A 24,551-nucleotide genomic window follows, 5' to 3' on the forward strand; every position below is an offset into this window, starting at 1 on the left:
ACCTGAAGAGACGGTGCACCGGACGCGAAGTGAATATTCCCGTGAGAACTTCACCGAGCGGCGTCTAGCCGCGTCGCATCGTCGACATTTCGCGACGTGTGCACTCGCCGTAGAGATGCACCGTGCGGACAGCTCTGATATTGCATTAATTGGAGAAGTCTGTATCCGCGAATGGATCGGTATTTCTGCAGATGCGAAAAGGATGTTACTGTGCGATGATCGCGACTAAACCGGATGAAATCTTTCGTCGTTGAAACACTGTCGCAACGTCCGCGTGATACATAAATCACGAATATTCGCACCAAGACGAAAAATTTTCAAGTTATAAGACGATGGATCGTATCGTAAATTTTATCTAGAATTTTAATGTGACCAATGAAAAGTAGGTAACTCATATATAAAGTGTCCGAAGATAATATATTTTAATTATATTTTTTAAAATTCTATGATACAAGAGACTCTCTGAAATTTATAAATTTAGTCTGTATTATATATCTTTTTTCTGTTTCACATATGTTTGCGCATAAAATATTTTGTTGGTAATTAAACAAGAAATCTATTTAAACACTCTTTTTTATAACTTTTTATTCTTTATACTTATTCTGTAAAGATTTTATGTCTTGTCACTGTTAAATATTAAAGGGGAGTAATGATAACTCAATCTTGAATTATAGATAACATTTCATTGTCTTAAATTTCCATTTGTTTTAAAATGTATGTAGCTTAAACGATCTCATTTCTGTGATTTAATGTAAATAACGTCCATATCAACGTAAGTTTCCTTCGTAAATAATCAATTACGTTTGCATCAAATTTAATACATTTTTGTTAGTTAAATTAATTAAAATTGTTTCAGTTAAACTTTTTTTAATGACATATTGAGTGAAAACAGTGATGACCCATAAAAATTATCAAAAATAACTCAAATTGATTATAATTTGATTGATATTATGAATTTAACAGTGTCTATGAATAAAGCGGATGTTCATGTCATAGAATAATATTAATGTATGATTAAGTCAATTTTCTCACATTTACGACTCGTACTCGTTTTCGCAATTAGTTGCGCGAAATAAAGTTTTTGTCGAAGCGTATGAACTTTTTTATCGTTCGCCGTTTAATTACACCCGGCTGGTTGGAAATGCCGTCCGGAATGACGTCCGGCACGCCGGCCTCTGACCGCGCAAGATTTCGCAGAGATACGTCAAGCGTACTTTTCGCGAAGCGTGGAACAGGATTTGCCTGTCAGCTTCGTCGCTAAACGCGAACGCGACGATCGCGATAAGTCACGGGTGTACTCGCACTCTTGCGCGACAAATAAAGCGCGCAAGCACAAGTTCGACGTACGATATATCGAAGAAGTCGTTAAACTCTCCCATAAACTTAAAAAGATTTTCACTCGAAATTTTCTTCTTATTTCATCTCGTTTCTCTCTCGAAGAGGGGCAAGATGATCATTTTGATAATTTAACGAATTTTTATTACATTAATTCTTTCCTTATTTTATTATATTTTTATATAGAAATATTGTTTATCGCATAAATATATATATTTGCATATATATTTTGTGAAAAGTTTATTATAGATTAATATAAAGAGATAAGGACAATGAGCCAATAATTTCGTTAAAATCTTTTTAAATTAATCTAATATATTGCGAAGAATATCACGTAATTATTTTTTATTATAGATTGTTATTCTAATATTAATAGAATATTTCATTATCTCTCAAACATTCTTGAACGATATAATTATTTTATTTTAGTATTTGCTTTTTTATTCGGAAATAATAATTTTGGAAGTGTTGTGAAACTAATGGCTATCTGCGAGCATGACAGGCAAAATTCTCCACAATGATGGAAAATTTCAGCAACGTTGAGTGGAAGAGGACTTCGTTCGTTATTAATCAGTCGGGCAGAAACCAGAATAGTGTCACAAATAATAAACGACAGAGGAAAAAAGAGATCGGAATATTTTCGTGCGGAGTATTTGCGTTTGAAACTGCCGGGCACGTTTGATATTAGCGCAGGTATAGTTACGTGATGTCGAATGAGAAATTGACATTGTAGTGCACGATAGCAGTAACCTGTTCGCGTGTACAAGACAATGCCTACACAATCGTGCTTTGTTCGCCTTGAAAATGCCAGTTTTGACCATATCGTGACTAACGACGAGTTGGGAAATTGGGATGCCCTACGGGATCTTTTTTTTACGTTGGAGATGGGAATATGTGTCGGATAAAAATTGAAATATATGACTAATCCCGCACGGTTTTGACTGACTGAATATTCAAGAGAGTAGATGCAAATTATAGAACCTGCAAAATATCTTTATAAAAATTTATTTTCATATTCGTTAATCACACAATGTGTCTTTATCAAAGGCCGTATTGCCTCCAAAATCACTAAAGAGGCATTAATTAATTAAGAATTAAGTTTCTTTATCTCTCACACACACACACACACAGAAATATTAAAATTGTATATAAGTAGAAATTAAATTGATAAGAATAAATTAAATGAAAGAAAGAATCTTACTATTTTTTACCAAAATTTTGATACTTGATAATTATTCATATGTAAATTTTTATAAATTTATTTTTTCTACAGTTTTATAAACTGTGCGCCAATTTGGTTTGACGAACTTGAAACGTAATCGTAATAATCGATGCTAGTATATCTTAAAAACTCTGGACAGAATTTATAGCAAATACGTCACCTCAGTCAGGGTTTGAACCTAGAACTCTTGAAATATTAGAAATATTAGAATAGCAATAGCTTTTAATTATCCGAAAGTAGACTAATCTTTCGCTAAATAAATTTCCATAGCAATGTCTGTCAGATGAAAAACACGTTTTTTTCTTATTTAATTTTAAATTGATTTCAATATTATAAAAATATGTACATATAAATGCTAAAATAAGACAATAGACATTTGTAAAAGAAGGTACGACTTTTAGTAAACTCTGAAACGAACAATAGTACGGATGGTTCGTTAGGGACTTTCAACATGCGAAAAGATGCACAATAGGTCTACCGAGAGCAATTTGCGAGATTTCGTGCTATACATTTGGACGCATTCATGCTTTTTTTATTAGGTCCGACTTGATTCTCTGAGCTCTCTGCTTTTCCTACAGTGATTCGAGCTAAAACCGACAAACTGTCCGCCTCGGTAGCCCCGAAAGTTTTTAACGCCGCGAGAGACGAGTCGAATAGGAAAGCTGCCGCAAAATAGGATTTGGGAGGTACGAGCTTCCGGGGATTTTGAGCGAAAGAAGCGCTCTTTTGTGAGCGCGTAATACAACGCGAGTAAGCGCGTGCGCGCGTAATGCGTTCTTCCTAATCTGCCGAGTTCTGTCGTACGTTTTATATGCACGTATGCATTGTTTTCCGAGTGAGAGAGGAAAGACACGTTCGCGCAATATCGCGAAGCGAATTCAAAAGCTTATATGTATAGTAGAGCAATTCTGAATAATTCTGCTATATACATTTATATTTGCTGAAAATTTTCAAACGTACTTGGTGTGCTGTACGCTTTTATGTGCTCTCGTGATACAAAAGATGTAACAATGTTTAATGAAAATTTTAAAGAAACATTAAGACAATAGAAAAATGTGTAAAAGAAAATACATAATTTTTAGTGAACTCTGAAATGAACAATAGCACGGACGATTTGTTAGGAACCTTCTAATAACGAAATAAATATTTAAGCGAACTTCTTGGCGAAGAAATGCGAGATATAATATAATTGCGCGATTGGTTTAGTAAAGGCGTAGGAATAACGAAATACTTTTCTACATGATAAACATTCGACGACATTGATTTTTATCGGTTTGCCTTTGACGACGAAGGTCGTATATTTTTCATACATATCCTTTCATATTTTAATTTCACGCAGGAAACGTAGTCAAACGCAGCAGACCGAGGATTTCGTGCACTGTCGCGTTTTGCATTCGCTAAGGCTGCCACGTCGCATTCAAAGTCGCGGATGTGCGACAATGCCGCCTGCTCTAATTTAATGTGCAACGAACCCTTTTTGTCGCTACCTCTTTGTATACCTTCGGGAGAACAATGAAAGCTTCTGAATTATTGAAAATACTTCTTCGTATTTTACATCATTACGTGTATCTACTGACACACATCTTTTTCCACCTTTCCACGAAAAAAAAAAAACTGTTTATTTGTATCTTAACTTCGAAAGCGAAAACATATGAGCTTTTTCTCTAACACAAAATTGTTCTTTTTATGTCTTCAATTATAGAAAAAAAAAATTGATTGCACAAATTGGAAACATAGTAGATCAAATCAAAAGGATACAAATTAGGCACATACAGTTATTAAACGTTTTAGTCGAAATAACTAGAAATTAATTACAAGAATTCTGATTGACATGTGTGTGATCAGAATATACTTTGTATTTCTTGTTTATTCTAAAAAAATATGCTTATGACTTTAATGTATGTGGTGTGTCTATATAATTAAATTTCTCTCATCGTATTAATATTAACATCGTGAGGATTTAAATCCACCAGTTTGTCAAAGTTGAGAAATCGGCTACGCGACAAAAATTATATTTATTAGTATTTTTTTTTCAAGAACTTTTTCAGATAAACTATGCATATGAAAGCTATGTGTTTAACGTAAACCATTATACGGACAAAGTTGTTAATTAACAATTGTTCCATAGCAGTGCTGATTGTTAATATTTTTAATTACAAATTTTATATAACTAATCTGTGTGTAAAATATTGATCAAAACTTTGTTCGAATAAAGTTAATAGCTTTCGCAAAAATTTGTAAAAATAGGTATCTTTTTAACCCTTTTAGGTATCCCCCTCCCTCCCTCCCTCAATCTATCCCTATTTATTCAATGTAGAAAAACAGTCGATGTAAATTGATCGCTAACTAAAATAGAATTTCGTAAAACTATGTTTTATGAATCTCGGTCAGACTCTTAACACACTGGGGGAATAACTGCGACCCCCATCTGCGCTTTCCAGGTAATATCGTATCCTAAATCGTCGATCGCAGCTGTAAAAACCGCCGCTTTTACGTACGGGTAATCCGGAGCGCGCTGAATTGACTCGACCTGCATAAATAAGCTCTTCGTAAATCAGTCCGACGTCTCGCGGCGCAATCTTGTTGTCATCTCCACGTTCGCGGTCACAACGGTTCGATTTATATGTATATCGAAGTTGGCGGCCGCGCGCGAACCAATCGGCGCGCGGCGACTCGCGGCCGGCGCGCCGGCGACCAATCGCAACCGCGTTGCTTCGTCTGCTCCTAGACGGACCAGCTAGACGAGCCGCGCAGGCCGCGCTGCCTCGAACGCGTCGCAGTCCGTTCCGTTGTTTCGTGCGGTGAGGAGTGTTTCGCGCGCGGTTCACGCGCTCCGCCGCCGCCGGGTGTTCTCTCTTTCCCGGTAATTTTCACGTTTCCCGAGTTTTGTCGCGCCTCGCAGCTCGGATTTTTCCCGGTTTTCCTCGTCAAGCGAATCACGTCTCGCGCTTGGTAGCCAAGACGGATCTCGGATATTCCTGCGTCGCGCGTACGTGACGCGATTTGCAAATTGACGTTAGCGAATGTGACGCTGGAAGGAGAAAAAGAAAGAGTGAAGTGGCTGTCGAGTGGCGAGAAACACCACCTTGACATTGATTGCTGGCAAGGAAAGAAGGGTAAGCCAGATGTCTGCTGAACTCTAATTTAAAGCTATCAAGTATCTATCTCTATCACATCCCTATTCCGTATAATCTCATATTATATATAATTTGAGACACAGTGAATTAATTAGATATTTAAAACTGAATACATTACTTTTAAATTTAAAAAATCCAATTGTTTTTATGTAAAGTATCTAAACATAGTGGCATAATATATACAATCATCTTTGACAATGAAATAATACATGTACATTCTGTTAAATAAGGCGACAATATCGTTATTGGATATTTAATTGTTTAAAATATTTATAAGTTTTTACATTTAACTTTATTAATTTCAAGTATAGCAATTTTTATTAATCTAATGTAAGTTCCGAAACACAATAGGTGTAAACTTTAAACCTTAAGAAATTGACCAGTTATGGTCGATTATTCGTCTCACATTCGACTGTGTTGATCAATTTCTTAAGTCTTAAGGCTTACTAGGCCAGAATCAGAATACGCATTGAAAATTGATTGAAGATAGACGATTGAAATTTAACCAATGAGAGTAAAGAAATTTTAGCTCCTTTTGTTTTGATTGGTCAAATTTCAATTTTTCAATCTTCAATCTCAATCTTCAGTGCATAGTCTGATACCGACATCTCTACATCTATTGTGTTTTGGGACTAATGCAAGTGACCGAATTCGCAAATAATTACATAACAACGTCAATAAGGTCTTACACCGACCAATCGCTATCGTCAACAGCGGCAACAGTTTTGTCATGTTCTTCAAAACATAAATGATCGGACATTCATAATTTCTTAAGAGACACGAATCGTGTCGTTCGTGAGAAGGATTTAAATTATTACCGCTGCTATACATTTAACAAATACCGAGCAAGACAAGAGGTTCCGGTTACAGTAGGACGAAGGGGCGCAGGGGAATCTGTGAATGCAAAACCGGTTGTGTTGAGAAGGTCAGTTACTGCATTGGAGTCATTCTTTTCGAAGTATATTTGTTCACATTTTGGGTACGTGTACCTTGGAGGTTAGGTCACTGTTCTAAATTTTTAAGACCCCACACGTTCTTGAGGTTCGTAGAATCTCGATCGAGTTTGAATGAGTTTTTGAAATACTGTTGAACGAGAGTTTAAAAACCAGTTTCTTTCACGTTTTACTCGAATTGGTGCAATCAATATAAAAGCCAATCTCATATTAATTACGGATATAAATTGTGAATTTTATATACGTGCATGAATTTGAGCAAATTAACAATAATTAAGTACTATTCGACTGAATACAATAATGCCGCCTTAAATACAGACAGCAAGAATAAAATTGGCAGAAGCCGCTATCGTCGTGTCATTTAAATTTAATACTAGTAATTTTAATAGCATAACGGTGGTAGTTTTGTGCCAATTTTACTTTTGCTATGTACATTTAAGGCGGCATTTGTTATATTCGATTGAATAATAATTATTGTGATACATTCAGGAATTCACAAATTGTTAATTTGACTAAATTAATTTAATGTGTCCTTATTTCTTTCATAAGATTATATTATATATTTATGTAAGTCAAGACTTTAGGTATACGTTGAAAACATTTATGAACTAAATTATCTTAGTTCGTCTTTTTTTGTTGGAAAAAGTATACTCGTATTTTAGTCAAATATATTACCTATATATTATGTTTGACTTAAATATGTATATTTTCGTGCGAAAGAAATAAAGATAAACAAAACTAATTTAGTCGATTTAATAGCGTTTTTCCTCAGTGTAAAAATAGAAATGAAAGGCTAACCTCGACTAAAGGTAATGAAAATAAATGGTAAAGAAAGTGTTATTTTATTAGATACATTAAAATAACGTGGAATACGCGAGACCTCATTGTACGAAAGCTTTCTTGTGCGATTGTAAGATGTATGTGTGATATTCTAGGATCAATAGAGAAAGGAAAAGAAGAGGACGAGTCCATCTAAAGGAGGGCTTCGATGGATCTCGTTTGAAGCCTCGAAGGCCAAGGCTGCCGCTTACGCCAAACTGCGAGGGAGAAAGAGAAGAGGAAACCGAGAGTGAGATAGAAATCGGAATAAAGAAGAGAGAGATGAGCTATCTGACACGTGGGCGAACTCCGAAGACTCACAAGCTTGGGCATCGCTAAAGAGAGAACGAGAAAGACAGGCGAGAAAGAGAGAAAGGTAAGGGATTACGTAAGGCCTCGTGCGAGAAGGAAGATTGAAGGAGAACTGCCGCTTTGGAATGCAGCCCGCAGATTTGTAATGATTACATAGCAGTCAGCACGTTCGTAGCGTTCGACCTTTAACCCTTTCGGTGAAATTGTCGAATGTGCGCATTTTTTTAATTAAAAATATTGGGAATCAAAATTTACCTTTTGCACGAATAGTTTTGTGGACATTTTATCGTAACATTTAATTTTAAATCTGATTTTTGAATCTGTTATTATTAAATTAGGTAAAGCTTATTTAATATATACATAAAAAAAATATATAATTTTTCCTCCTGTATATTATTTAAACAATATATATATATATATATATGCGTGTATATTTTGTATAATATTTTTTTATGCGACAATGTTTCTGTACGAACTATCTGCTGCTTTAGCAGTAACCGCAGCTAATCCTAATTGAATCTGGTTTTGCCGTGTTGCGCACAAAGCTGCAATGCAGAAAAGGAGAGCAAATTGATAATCTAGGATTAGTTAATATACGGTCGACGCAAACTGGCTTAAATAGACAGTATTAATATTCCATCGATGGTTGGAAAATCCCTAGGAATGGAACGAGAAACTGGAAACTATAATTAGTGAATATTACTTAAACGAGTCATCATTTAATTATAACGCATTGGGTTTTAAATACTATTTTCTAATTTAAGTTAATTGCACTAATCATAGATATTTATAAAATTCTTTGATTCCGGAAACAAGTTTACTCAAAATAACAATTATTAAAAAATTATTAAAATGATTAAAAAAACATCTTATTTTTAATAATTCTCTTAACATTGTTATATTTTGTTTTTTATAATTATTAATACATATTTCATCCTATTGAAATGTATATACATATCTCTCATAAAATCTTGTTCGTAAAAATGTCTAATTTTTGCATACTTTTTAAAAGCTCTTAATACATGGAATCACACACATATTTCTCTTAGTTAGCTCTCACGTTCATCAATCAAAAATGACTTCCGACCGTCTCACCGTGTATCTGTTAACGCGTTCCAAAAATAGGGTACCCTCAAGAGATTTGTTTGTAGAGGAATGTGTGCTCATTGCGGTAGCTGTGTGTTACTTAACGTGCCAGATGTCCGCGTCGCTACACGGTGCCGCATTAGCAATTTCGTGGGATTGTGAGAGGAGGACGCGAAACCCACTTGATATATCTAAAAGCCCGTCGGCCTGCAATTGCGAAGCCGCGACGACATGACGCGCGAATTATACACCTTCGTACAATATTACGGTTCATTTCATATGGCTTTCATATACGATCACGGCGGGAGAGCCGGAGAAAAAGAGAGACAATCTAGGTGGACATACTATCTATGTGGAATTTGCACGAGTCTACTCCGTATTTGTTCGCTAGAGAGGTCGGATATTCCTGGAATAATATCGCGTTTGTATCACACATGTCGTATCACATTGTTGTATTAGCGATTTAAATATCTCTCAGTCAGAAATATTACAGCGATTGTTTATTGTATTTAGCATTGATGAGTCTCTTATAGTCGATTCCTATATATTTAAGACTGTTTTAAGTCAGTCTTAAAATGTCACGAACCAATTAGAAATCTTGAGATATTATTTAAGACTGTCTTAATATAAGAACAGATTATGAATAGCGGCTTATGATAACTGTACTTCCGTTTCAAATCGCCTTATTGCGTACATAGATAGGATGTTTACTACCTAGAAAATCTGAGAATTTTCAGAGGATTATTTTTTATCTGATTGAAAATCAGATATTTTCGTGGAATTTTGTCAGAATGCAGGGAAATTTTTAGAATTTTTCTTTTAAATTTTAATTCTATCTTTTTCTGTAAACATATCTTTATTATTTTTTTCTTTATGCAAAATGTCATTTAGCATGCATATCCGCGTATATTTACGTATATTTTGATGTATTTTGCTTTTTTTATTTAAAAAAATTAGGATGACAATAGAAGATTCATAAAGAAATGTGCTACATAACGAAAAAACTAATGTTATCTGTCGACAGATCACGTTTGAAACAGGTATTCTATAGTCAAATCTTGGAATTTTATGTATCCGACTTGAACTGGAACATTACCTATTGTATTATAATTTAAATATAGACAAAATATTCTGAGTATGCACTTTTGTAAAAAAAAAAATGTTTCCCAAGTCGCGAGTCAAGTACAGAATTCATAGGATCCTAAGATTTAATTATCTGAAATATTTGATTATCTAATCTCTTTGTTTTTAAAATATTTGATTATCTAAAATATTTGTTTCAAATGTGATCTTTCAATTGATAATAGTGGTTTTTTGATATCACTTTTATAATGTAGCATATTATTTTGTCAGCAAAATAGAATAGTTTACTGATATTATATTGTAGAATACGGTAGATACTACCATATGTATCAAACTGTGTGTATTGTGACCTTTTTTTTTTTACTAATTTTCAATGTATACTTTATTTGCGTTGCCTAAACTCCAATTTAATTTTTTTATTTAAAAGTTACATTTAAAAATTCTCTAACCTTACTTGGAATTTTGTACAAAAATATAGAAAATCCAGGAATTTTTACGGTATTTTTTCAGTTTTTTAAACAAAATTTAAATAAACACTGCTAGAAATTCACATAAATTGCTGCAATTTCCACGTAACGTCTCGCTTGACTCGTCGATTTATTACTCTCACCGCGCGTTTATCTCTGCAGGTTTCCCATATCTAATTATTCCTCGTGCAAATATCGATCGGAGAAAAATTAAGTAAAATTAATTGCCATTGGGCAAAGTATTAAGAATATCTATCATACATAAATGTGAGATGGCATACACAATTGGATTCATTCTCGTGTTACAAGCGTGACGTGTAGATATGTGGTTTACTCGACGCACTACGCTTGCCTAATTAATAGATAACACTATCGTCAAGAGCGAGGAGTTAGTTATTAAAATAAAAGTTGGTAGATTGTGTAACGTTGCCATTGACCTGTCGTATGGTAGCATGATGTTTATCGCGTTTATCTTCATACTCTTCATACCTTTCATTTACGTGATACACTTAAACCACTTCTTGCAACAAGTATTTATAAGCAATGTTATCTTGCTTCCTCTTATTGATAAGGGTTTTCTTTTTAATAAAGCAAATATAAATACAAAAGTGGTAAGATAAACTAAGTATAGGAAATCACATGATGTTGATTCAGTTTAATTTAATCTATTTGGCTTTCATTTGAATTAAAAAAAACTTCCTTTAAAGTAAATATTGTTAAAATTTTGTTTCTCGAAATATGTATCTGTTATTTCATATCTTTTTAAGTTCTTTTATTTGTAAATTAATGAAAAAAAAAAACAATAACATTTTTAATATAAAATTTTTTGCATTGCTATTTACTTTCAAAAATTGTTTAATTAAATTGTTCGATTGCTTTAAAAATGATTTTGTGCGTGTGTGCGTTAAATTTTAGTTTTCATTTATTTTATTCGTAAATAAAAAAGGCGAGACACTTGGTGATGTGAAATACAAGCTGCTGAGTGAGATACTGTAAAGTGTTTGTATTTGAAGCAGCTAAATATTATAATTATAAAAACACACTGACCTTTGTCTTCTATAATGAGTCTTGTCGAAATAATAACGATATACCTATTATATGTCGGTGCTGGTAATCGTTCTGTGTAAATGGACCACAACACAGGCCACTCATCGTGCTTGTCATAAATCGTGTCGCCCCTAACTAACGTCAGCATGGAACTGTCGCACTGTATACACCCTGCGCGATAATTGAACGCACGGTGTGCAAAGTCATCACTTTGCTTGTAAATTATTTTTTATCACAGTGCGCGTTGTTTCCCCGGGGATATTACCGAGCGTGCGCACTCCGATGCTTTTCGAGGTTCGCAAAAGCTATCCCATCGCGTGCGTTATCGTCCGAAATATACGAGCGCGTTTCGGTAAGCTCGTTGGATCGTGTGCAATGCGCTGGATTTCGGTCGTTTCTTTGTTTATGGTTCACCGAATATCGTGCAAATTTCATTCCAACTCGACGCACCCGAGAGCATCACGCGAAGTAATTGTTTCGCGATTAAAGAATTCTTGATTGAATTGTCGAGGACGACAGTCAAATTAAATTAACGTGGAATTTTAAACGAAATTATAGGCTTCGAGTACTTCACTGCAGACTACAAAGGTCTCTCTCGGCGATATTTCTTGAAGTACATAACATTGAGCATACTTTCGACTGCCAATTGTAAATATATTTTTCACGACTCTACGTTACGTTTTAATTTTTCCATGATAATGGAACTTCTGTCATAATATTGAAATAGTAACCTGAGATGCAGTTCTAACAAAAACGGCGGAAAGTTTTTATTAGATTAACCGTGTAAAGAACGATTGCGTAACGGAAAAGAAAAGAGAAGAGAGGGATATTTATTCTCATTAATCATTCTCTTCAGATAGAAAGGTATATTTCCATGAAAAGCAATTATTTTGCAACGAATATTGACGATGTAAAAAAAAAAATGAGGAAATATCAAGTGAATTGCATGGTTGCGATGGATGATATTTCTTGCTATCATTGTGTGTTACGTGTATAAAAGTCACGCGCTCTCGCTCAAACGATAGCGATTTACGCCTTTCATAGCGCTCGCACAATCCGAGTCACGAAGAACGATCGTCGTTACCATTCAGCCACGCTCTGATTCCCCATTATATCATGAACATGTCGTGGAAAATATCTTGTGGGGTTTACGTCCATTCATCGACGATGACCAAATTGCGCATTGTGTCGATTTTATTAGCTCGCCCGGATAAATAGATTACGCTCTTTACATATGTTGTCGTTCAATACAGCTTTCTACACAACAAATTGTAGAGTATAACGTCAACGACTGGAGACAATATTGAAACAATCAGTTTTCTTCCGATTTATTAGAAATCTTTTTAATAGTACAAAATATTATTATATGGACATTTTGTTGAAAGATTAATCGAGGGAATAATATTATAAAAAATCGAAAGTTCTTTCTTTTAATCGTAGTCTCCGTAAAATTCAAAAGTTCGAATTTGATTTTTCCTCAGTAAAATCTTTTCGTATGTATTGTGAATTTTTAAAAGAGGAAATTTCAAAGAGGATATTCAAATGTAAATTAAAGTTCTGTTAAAAATAGTTTCTTTACAAATTTAATATAATGATGAATTAAACAATCTTGCATATCATCTTTAAATTTTAATTTATTCTTAATGCTAATCCATTACAATTTATTCATGAACTAATTAGTTTTATCTTATATTATTTTATTATGATTTAACTTTTAAATATTAATCACAGTTTTGTACATTTGTTTATACATAGCATACAATATTCTTGCATATTATTAATTTATTAGTATTTTCTTCCAAATTCTATAGATTCGTCGCTATCTCTTTCATTTTATATCTTCTTTCTACAATGAAATCTGATTTTGCTCTTGGTCGTACAGCTTCAAATACATTGTCTCAGTACCGAGTGAGCCGCAGAATGGCACGAGTTTGGGTTTCGGAATGGCACGATCACGATCGTTATTCCGCATACGGGTCCGCTTTATCACGGCTCGCTTACGATGGCAGGCGCGCGTTTAATCGCATCCGCCGGCCTCACGGATCGCGAATTGTTATCGGGCCAATTACGACCCGTCGACGGTCGCTTTAAATTGACGACGACGATGAAGACGACGTTTGGCATTTGTGGTAGCGACACCTGCTCCATTGCTTCGCACTTATATGACCGTATTGTTTACGCACACTTCCACGTCAATGGCATGCATATCGTACGACATAAAATTGATCGAAACAGGAAATACATTAATATATCTGTGATTTCGATATGATTTAATTACGCATGTAATAACTGATAATGAAAATAATGAGTCGCGCAAAAATAAAATATTTACGATCAATTTTAGTTACATTGAATCTCTGTTAAAGAAAAATTAATTCAAATCTTTATCATCGTGTCAGACAAGTTCTAATTTTAATATACTGTTTAATAAATATCTTGCTTTACTGTTATGAAATAAATATTAAATTAGATTCTCCTTTCTCTTCATCCTTATTCATTATCTGGTCTTTGCAATGAATGAGCGCTTTTCTTGTCTTTCCGGCGCGTTGATTAAGTGAAAAGGGAGAATTATATTGAAAATAAAGCGCGTATTTCAGTCGTCGGATTACGTCTCGTGGTTAAAATATGCCTGAACTTTCCAGCCGACGCGACGATATAAGCCACCACGTACACTTTACATTCCACGTACGTACACTTTATTTACGTGCACTATGTGCCCTTAGAGAGTTTGTAGACGGGAATAAATAACCAACTCGCGTATTTATTACGCGGTCTTATAATTGCCGTCTATTTTATACGAGTTCTCCACGAGAGACATCGCTTCATAGAGTCTTTTGAAGATGAATTGGTAACATACTATTGGTTATACTAATTTGACACTATTGAATCATCTTAGATCCCTCTGTAAAATCTTCAGCTTTCGTACTTATGTTAGTCTTAATTACTTAGCAAACTTTTTAAAGAAAATTGTACTTTATAAATGATTTTTTAAATGTGTTATTATATTATGTTTTGTAAATATTATACATACCTATATATAATTTTTTATGTTGGTTTAGAATTTTATTAATTTCTAGTTTCGGAATATCTCTCCGTTACATTAAACATCTAAATCGGAATTTATCAGAAATCAGAATTTCTAATGTCTATAATTCAAAATTTATGTCGCATAACTTTTGATGTCTCTCTAACTGCAGTTTCTCAACTTGAGACCATGTATCTTACAACTGCTGAATTAATAACATCGTTGGTAGGCAACTAGCTGATCGAGTTATCGAAAAGAGAAACAGTTTTATATATATTGCACAGGCAGAAATAATTCTATAATAGTGTCAACGTTTGAAAATTTATTGATTACATAAAACAGACGCTATCGCTTGCATGATTTATTGGCATAATTTATTTTTCGTCACGTACACACCGGCAATGAGTCAGTTATGATTAGTAATATGCTGCAGTGGTATGAGCCTTCATCGAGAGTTATTTAGCATACGTATCTTAATATGATACGCGTATACTTTTAAGGAAACGTAGGAAGAAGAGTGAGTATGCCTTCTTATAATTCATGCTGTATAAATATGCACGATGAACGTACTACTTCTGACTACAAATATTACACAAATAATTCGGAAGAAACGTATGTCAAAAAAATGTCCAATTTAATACTCGTCAAGTGACACAGCAAACGTTAACTACACTTGGTGCATAGTATTCTCTAGAAATCTCAATGTCAATTTTTAATGATACATTTTTCGAGGAATATGTAATGAAAGTTCTAACAATTAAGATAAAAACAATAAAATGCAACTATTTTAAAAATATAATAGAAAGATATTACGTCATAAAATTTTCCTGCGATGTTCAAGATTAATATTTTGTAGCTTTCATTGACATAAATATTATAGATGCACGAAAGAAAAATTGTCACGATCTATTAATACCACGCTTGTTGTGATTTTTAAAAATATTTTTAGACATAATCTACTTTTTTCTCTAGTTTTTATTTTACGTAAAAAGAGAATAAGTCTATTTTTCTAACGTGGTGCAAAAAGATTAGCATATGGGAATGGCAGAGAAAAAGTCGGATTTGTATGTTTGTTGTGTGGAAGATTTGAATTCATATAGCTTTGACAAGCGCTGCCAAATGTACGATAATAAAATATAAAGAATAATTCTCGAGAACGATTTTATAAGTTATTGTCGAAATAATAACTTGTTAAAAACAGAGTGAAAAAAATATTTATGACGTATTATAAATTATATATTATATACATATATGTATTTTGCCACAATGTAAATATAAAAAACTGTTTTTATAGGGATTTTTCTGAAAATAATTTGATCCATTGCAGTTTTTTGATTGATAAATAAAAAATTATACAAATACGAAATATATCGAAAAGAAAGTTTTATTACGCTATTGAAGAAAAACTATCAAATATTTTTTGTAACTATTATTTATATCTCTTACTTTAATATAGATACAATATAATATTAATATCATGTAAAAAATTATTTTTTTTATAGGAATCAATTATAGGATGTCTATTTTAGACTTTTATTCAAATACAAGAGATATACATATAAAAATACAAAAAAAATATATAAATATTTATATATGTAATTATTTTTTTAAATGTTCTGAAACACGCGTGTGTAATTTCTTATTTTTATTTTGATATTTCTTTTTTTATTGCATTTTTTATTTCAACGGAAAAATAGAATACTAATATTTGAGTTATGTTAAATAGCGATTTACTGTTATTGCGTTTTAATTAAAGAAACCTTGCAATGTTGTGTAACGGTTTCTAAAATGTATGTCGATTGATATCGTTCATTAATCGTGCATATATGTTCGCGATTATCTACTAACTGCCATCGTGGTATTTTGACGAGTCATTGTATTACAAATTCCTGTACGCGAGTACTGTTTTAATTTTTACAGAAATGTATCGCGGTCGAAACTGCACGTATAGCGATTCTCGGAAGAGAACATACGCGTTTGAGTTTAAAACCTGTTAAAAACCGAATATTCGTGGTGCGCGCAATTGCAAAACTTGTTAAATACAAAAATAATAAAAACACGGTTGCGACGGTTTTATATTCGCGTTCAAACATTTGCCGTTCAAGTTTGAATTATTTAAACGTAGAATACTTTTGTACCGTACATATTTTTCGTCATTGACGCAAAGCATATAGCATATTGCAAAACTTGTTAAACGCATCAATACTTTGACGCAAATACTTGACGCGAATCCATTTTCCTGCTAATATATTTTTATCCAAGTATGAAAAAGTGTCATATTATTTTTCCAAAACATGCTTTTTCAAATGGAAGAATTTTTTATCGTTATAATAAAAAAGTTTACTTTTAATTCTTAATTACTGATTTATTATCACCGTAATCTGTTAAAATCAAATTTTTCTGTGATTAATTTTAATTATGAATTGTAATAAAAGATGAAAAAAGGAATTGAAGTTATTCTGCACTTGTAAAAAAAATTAGATAGATAAATAATGGTTGTTTTATGTTTTTATATTCTGTCAGAAATTTAACAGGATAATCTCAATGTCTTGCGTCTTATATAACTCAATCGATATTCGTCTTTAAAAAAACTCGTCTATAAATAACTTAGTTTTTCCTGTTTTCCTCATAGCCGTTTATTTAAGCAGCTTCGATAATTCGCATTTGGTAGATGTAGTCTCGTAGAATTCAACAGAATAATAGTAAAATATTTTTTACTGCTACTGTTGTGTAATATTTTTATATTATTATTGGATATTTCTTGTGTCTCTCTCCTAAAGGGACAAGACTTTTGAAATAACGTTCATGTGTGTATGTATATAATATTTAAATTGATTCAATCGTATCTCTCTGCGGTGAGCATTGTACTCTACTTGGTAACGTGTACGTCGTATCGCGTTGATTCGATAATTCTGATTCTCTGGACGAGAGATATACGCACGTCTGTGTTGTGCAAGGCGGGCACGAACATGGATTGCGCAACGTGAGTGAAGCTGACACGTGCCGAGGTGGACAAGTTGGAGAATCGATTCGAGTTTAATTTCGCGTTGTGCGAGCATTGGTTCACCAAGGAAACTGCATGCGACATCACACATATACGTATCGTCGATGCAACGCGTTCGTCGCGATCAGTTAGCTGTGTGTTGCAACGAATATATACTTTTTTCATACTTTCCGCATCCGGCTATGCTTAAGCCACGGTGTAAGAATAATAGGTGTTTCTACTGGCTATGTGAAGTTGGCCCCCCCACTATTGAAAATCTAAAAATGACCATTACCATTCGTTTGGTGGTCGTTTGGTGGTGTTTGGTAGTCCATTCCGGACGTTTGGTAGTCAAAGATATAATGAGAAATGTCAAAAAAAGAAGAACGCGCGTGAAGTTAGCCCCCCCTATCTAAAACTCGGCTTTGCAGACTGCAAATGGAATAATGGCTGTAAGCATTCGTTTGGTGGTCGCTTACTGACGTTTGGTAGTCCATTCCCGATAATTAGTAATCGAAATTATAACCGGAAATATCAAAAAAAGGATATAACAGTTATATGACATGATACAATCTAAAAATCAGATAAGCTTAAAATTTCGCAACTTTCATTGCATATATATTTTATAATTACCGTCCGTTATTATTCTTTTGTTTTTTTTTTTTTGTTATTCGCACGTTATTTTATTTCTGAAATATCAATACGGAAAAATGAAAAACTATAGGTAGCAAGAAAAAATTAGCAACATAAATTCCGAAGATCATTCTGTTGACTGTTGATTCATTTCTTTTAGATTTTTGATACAAAATGTATAATTAAAAAGTTTTAGGTGTATTGATATTTTTTAAATTGGTATATATTATCTTTATAATCTTGTATGGGGTTTGAACACAAGAAATCTCAAAGCAGAAAATTAATGCAAAATTTTAGAGAACTTATTAAACGATCCTTTTGGTGTTAATAAGACAACACTTACAACTACGAACACGGTTTACGAGTAATGTTATGTGAACTTTGTTATCTGGACTTCGTCGTGACGTCGTAAACGCACACGCGATCCGTGCGTTCACGAAATGTATAGCTCCGTCCGTTACCATCGTGTATCTACAGTGTGTTTTTAAAAGTTATTTACAATGTGTGATTATACCGTGCGCGATATACTCGGACGATTTCGTGCCGTCTGTCACCGTGTGGCGTTTGCACGTAACGCGATAATTTTCGCGTTGCGAAAGTTCGTCCGTAATCGCCATTAAATAGCTACAAATAGCCGCGTCGTATATTATGAAAGCCCACCAGATACTTATCTGTTCTATTCCACGTGTGTAAAGTAGTACAATGTATATAGAGATACAAGTGTATCGGTTAAAGTTTAGTTTTTTTTTGTATCAGAAGTTTTTGCGAGGTAAAAGATCGTCATATGTATTTTTTCTATTTTTAAGTTTAGAATCACACTTATGTATCGAGCAAATTGGATAAATAAACGTGAACTTTAATACAATTTAAATGTTATAAAAGTATACATAAAAAAACAATTTTATTGAAGCATGTAAAAATTTAGGTAAATTTAACAGATTATTTTGTTGGAAGCAATAAAATTATGTATTAGAAAACTTAAGCATGATAAACAACGCTGTCAAAAGTTTTGACATTCGAGCAACTAACTTGAGCGTTCTACATAACTATTTTGATACTCTAATAAAAATATTTTTAGATCTCTGTATCTATCTAAACTTTTAGATACTTTAGTAAAACTATTCTTTCCGCACAAGAGTTTCACATTCGCATGCTGTTAACTTTGAGACACCTTGTATAAGCGAAAATCGTTGATGCACGATGCACGTGTTGTTACGAAGCTAACTTTTACTTTACAACTCACGAAGATGACGTACGATTGTTCAGCTGCATGTAAATGTCAGCCAATGCTACCATCTGACAGATCGCTGCTTTGCGATGCAGTTATCTCTTCTATCGCTTCTTCGTTCTGTTATCCACGGAGAATATATAGGGTGATTCTGACATATTAAATTATCTCTTGAATCGAGATTTGGTATACTATTTTTTGATAATTTGTTAATTTCAAATATTATTACTTGGTATTAATTAATATTGCAGTAATCAAATAATTTCATAAAGTATAATTCTATTTAAATAAAATTTATTTAATTTTTAATAAATGTTTGCACCGTGATTTATTATATTTATACTATTTTTCGATATCGTATTAATTCCAAATATTAATTACTTATCGCAATCGATATTTTACTAACTAAAAAGATAATATAAAATACCTATTCTATTTAAATAAAGTTTACATTTCATTTTATTAATTATTTATTTGCATTCTGTTTTAGTCTTACTCGAGAAGCATTTCAGATATTATTAATTTTCCTCTCAGTGATTTTATTTAAAAAAAATTGAACTTTGGGATTGGCCAGAGAAGTCGTAAGAAGTCTTTGTGAGTATGAAGATCCTGCGCACCCTGTGTTTCCGATCGGTTTTGGGGGTCAATCGATTCGCGACTTGGAACCGGTCCAATCTTCGTGACACGGCGGAAGCCGTTCTTCTGTATAACCGATGCCTCTCACGGGTTTTCGCGTTCCATCGAGCGAACGACGGAAGCTGCGGATAAAGCGGACGAAAACTCGATTTCGTTGAGTCGTACCGAAGGACGATCCCCGATATATATGGCATTTCAAAGACGAATCGAATAAAATAGACTCTGTCTGAGATAATGATATGAAAAATTATATATATATATATATATATAAAAAATAGTATTAGTATGTAAATAAGTATATAAATTGCTAAACAATTTTTTAATGTATAAGGTAAAAATATGCATTAAATATCTTTGGTTTTGTTTATACAAAATTGAGTCCATTGACACTCAATCCATAGCTTAATGGATAATATGAGAATAAAAATTCTTCAGAAAATTCTTATATTTCACGCTAGATATATTTCCGGTCGCAGTGCTGTACGTATGAAATAATTCTCAAAGGCGATTCGTGTTTCTCGTATTATTACCTCAAAGAATGTGGTGGTTTAAGGACGGCTTAAACGTGTAACGGAGATTGTCTCTCGTTTAGATAGTCTCTACTCCTTTCTTTACTCTGAAAGAGGGAGAAAGCTGAAGGTAGGAGTAGGGGAGGGGGAGCTCGAAGACCGTAGATTTCGCTTTTGGCTTGATTACGCGATAAAACACGTCGTGAACGAAGGGAATATCTTCTCGACGTTCGGAGCGCCATGAATAAAGCGTGTCGGTACGACTTCTCGAATCGAATTTCCTGTCCAAGATCCGTTTGTTTATCACGTACCGTCCCCCACCGTCGATTCGTCCATTAAAACAGAGTCGCAATAAAAAGATATATTCGTTTCCTCATTCTCTTCCCAGGTTCGCACAATATCGCCAAATCGAAATAGCGAGCTCGTAAATCGTTGATCACAAGGATAAAATCGTCGTATCAAAAGTAAAAGGCGAATTTAACTGATTGAAAAATGATATGTATCGTGAGCTTAACTAAAAATTGTTATTTTGTTACCTTTCTGTTTGAATTTTCAAATCTCTAATTACTTCATTTCCTGTAATTATTAAAAATTTGAATGCAACTATTAATTAGTGGATAAATCTTTCATTGAGGAAAAATTAAAGAAAAATCTGTATTCGATTCTTTTTTTTTACTCTTACATTCTCTCAGAAATTTGTAACTGAAATTGCATACGTTAAGCTTGCGGAGGATCCAATATGACGTTCTATATCTCGCTCTTTTGTTAAAACGGGATTTTGGGGAAACGCTTTGAATGGACGTAACTCAGACTTTTGTTCAGTAATGTACCGTCGCCGAAAATCGAATCGGTTCTGACTCGATACTCCCACACTGCTTGTCTGTGATGCCCGACGTTTAATTGAATCTGCCTGCGACAAGAGACGCGATCGCATCGCCCAATAGGATGCGTTCATGTTTCGCAAGAGAATCGCATTAGTCCGGGTTTTGGATGTACATATGTACCCGAGAAACGGATAATTCCTTTTTAAAGGAAAATTGAACCTCGCGTATTTTAGTTATTTATTTTTCAACGGCCGATCTCTTGCGACATTAAGTATACAGAAATAAATTTAAATCTCTATAAATTTTTTAGTTAAATATTTTTAGAATTTTTCGTTTTTATGAAAGCAACGTCGAACATTCAAGTTTTTTTTTCATATTGTGCGTGTCCTTTTTTTTTTTTCATAAAAAAAGAGTGATAGGAAACGCCACCGGTATATCATGAAAAATTTTAATATCAGCTGTACGTTAAGAACTTATGTATTCAGCCCATGTCAAAGCTCGAATATTTGTATTTTTTCAACTTTATCAATTTATTAGACATACGCGTAGGAGGAGGTTTCATACAATCTATCAAAAGTAGGAGGTAAAGGCCATTCGTTTGGCAAATAAATTTTGTTGATTCTATGAATGGATCTGTGCAACTCGTATTCCTCGTTCTCCGGGGATTTACCATGTGTTTACCTTGCTCTGTTCAAAATAAAGGTCATCGTGTAGGCGGCACCGAGAAAAAATATAGCACGCCTGCACTGTCATTACGACTCATACGGTTGGTTTCTTTTTGCGTGCACCCTCGTTGTACTTCAATCTTCAATCATTATCATATTGTTTGCGTTACTATTCATTTCGTTGACTTTAAACGTCAACGCTCTACTCAAACTGAGATATACGAATAAAAAGTTTTTTATTATAAGTATATTCATTTCTATTTAGGATTAATTTAAACGCAGAGAAATAGAAATTATAATTTCAATTTGAATTACAACAAAACAATTCTGTGTACATCTGAAAAAAAATTAATAAAACTTCTATATATCTGAATGTGCGATTTAGTTGAATTTATTTTTATGAAATATAATTCTATGAGATGTACAATTTCCATGAATTTTTTCTCATCATTTTAACATCACGTTTCAGTTCGTCATTTGAAGCCATTTTATATCGCGAATCTTGAACTCGGTGTACTTTATTAAAATCTTTTCCTCCTACACGCACACACAAAGCTATCCCACTGCTGTATTACGTGGCGTTATTTCGTGCTAGTCATGCCATGCGAAAGTGGCATAATAATACGACGATAGCGCGCATTTATAGCTGCTATTTATTCGCAATTTTTTCCGTCGGTGGAATTACGTCCTTCGGACATTGCCCGTTGTATTATTCTAATCTACGATTTCGCATTGTAATCATAAGAATTAGTGATGAATCAGTATAAAAGAAAAGAATATCTCTCGATCAGACAACAATGCAATGTAACAATTGAATCATAAATTGAACATTGTTTATTCTTTCTCGTGAGAAGAAAAGATTGCCATTTTTCAATCTTTAAGATATCGATAACTAACATTTTGTTATATATTATGATGTAATTAACGAATTTATAATAACACTCAGGAGGAGGAGATAAAAATATCTTGTAATGATATATAATAAAGTAATGATAAGATAAACAATTAACGACAGTGAAAATAATTGCTTCTGTCATTTTTGAGAACTCTTAATTCTATTGTGAATCGCATATATTCAGTGATAAATTTAGGTTATTTATCGATTTTGACATCAAATTTAATTAGTTGAATAATAAGTTAAGCATTTTTTGTAATCGTTTTCGTATAATATTACAAACAAAGATGTTTTATATTTGCATGTTTATCTTTTCATGATTTGAATTTTATTAATTTTGTATTCTTTTTTTTGTTTCAGATAGAAAGAAAATTACATCTAAGAAACGTGAACACACGATTTGCTTCCTTCTTAACGTAAGTACAATTTTTTTTCATATTATTTTTACTAAATTTTTATCAAAATTTTCTCATGTAATAAATTCTAATAAAGGCTAAAGAACGTATCAAATATGTATCTTTTTAATTGAAAAAGATTTACAAATAAATGTTACATGTTTAAAAAATTTGTTCAAGTATTTACAAGGAAAAACATTTGTGTCAAAAGAAAGAATTAAACAAATTTTAAGAAAGAAGTGTACGTAATAGTAAAATTGACAATTATGAATGAAACATTTGGAAAAATTTTAGTTTTCTTTGAAAGTTCATTGAATTTTCTTGCGAATATGGAATATTGCCAATCGAGCGTCTAGGATTTAGATGCCCATTTTTCCATATAATCTTTCCCGTACGTTACGCTTATATCGGATCGACGAGCATATCTGGGATCGCGAAAAGAACTCGTCTCGACGCCAGGAAACGACGATTGATACGATGAAATCCTCAATAAGAATCCAATCTTTGAAATGGCACGGTAAAGTTCGTACGGTCGCGACGAGTGCTTTCTTAATACCTGTCCAACGGTTTTCCCCGGGACGGGAAACTTTTCTCCCATTTTTTCGTTTTTTCCCTCTTCTTTTTATCCGACCGACGAAAGCCCTCGTCTTGGAGAAAATCCATGCCCGATTGTAGTACGGTTGGCCCATTCGAACGAATCTGTTCGTTCCAATTCCCCGTTCTGCCTGCGCGTAATAGTTCGACTTCATTTCGATAGAAATCACCCCGTATATATCGTCGAACGAAAAATAACCGGCAATGCCAACTGCTGATAACACGAGTAGTTAATTCGTCCTCGAATCTGTGAGCATTCAAAAATATACGCGCGCGCGCTAAAAACTTCCTGCGGATTTAACGTTAAAACAACCTGCGCAAATCTTTTAAAATTTATGCTAGATATGAAAGAATAATTACCGTTATTATACTAGAATTTTAATTATCACACAATTACTTGACCCTCGCTGCGATTCGTACATGATGATTCATCTTACATCTTTATGATTTCATGAAGCGGCAGGAATGTTATAGCGATGTTTCGCACGCATTCTTGCATTCATTATCTAGGAACCTCTCTAATTTAAGTTATAATTAGTATGCGACGTGTGAAACAAACGTTCCTTGTTGTTGTACGCCTCGTAACAAATTGAAACGCGCATCGAAGCGTTGCTTGACAAAATACGCCATTGTATTGTGCGCAACGAGCGGAATATATATTTCTTTTCTCATCGCGTTTACATTTCTCGAGAACTTTACAGTT

General features: G+C 33.4%; 1 protein-coding gene across 1 annotated transcript in view; it reads left to right on the top strand.

Moving 5' to 3' along the window:
• The window catches only part of LOC108782794 (beta-1,4-N-acetylgalactosaminyltransferase bre-4), a 110,923-nt gene that overhangs the window by 20,600 nt on the left and 65,772 nt on the right, over positions 1-24,551 (top strand). Inside the window, exons 2-3 of the mRNA XM_018551160.1 lie at positions 7,583-7,842; positions 23,220-23,275. The gene's annotated coding sequence lies outside the window, so the exon portion shown is untranslated. The remainder of the gene's footprint in view (positions 1-7,582; positions 7,843-23,219; positions 23,276-24,551) is intronic.

The sequence above is a fragment of the Cyphomyrmex costatus genome, unplaced genomic scaffold (assembly GCF_001594065.2).
Source record: "Cyphomyrmex costatus isolate MS0001 unplaced genomic scaffold, Ccosl1.0 scaffold135, whole genome shotgun sequence".
Taxonomy (NCBI): domain Eukaryota; kingdom Metazoa; phylum Arthropoda; class Insecta; order Hymenoptera; family Formicidae; genus Cyphomyrmex; species Cyphomyrmex costatus.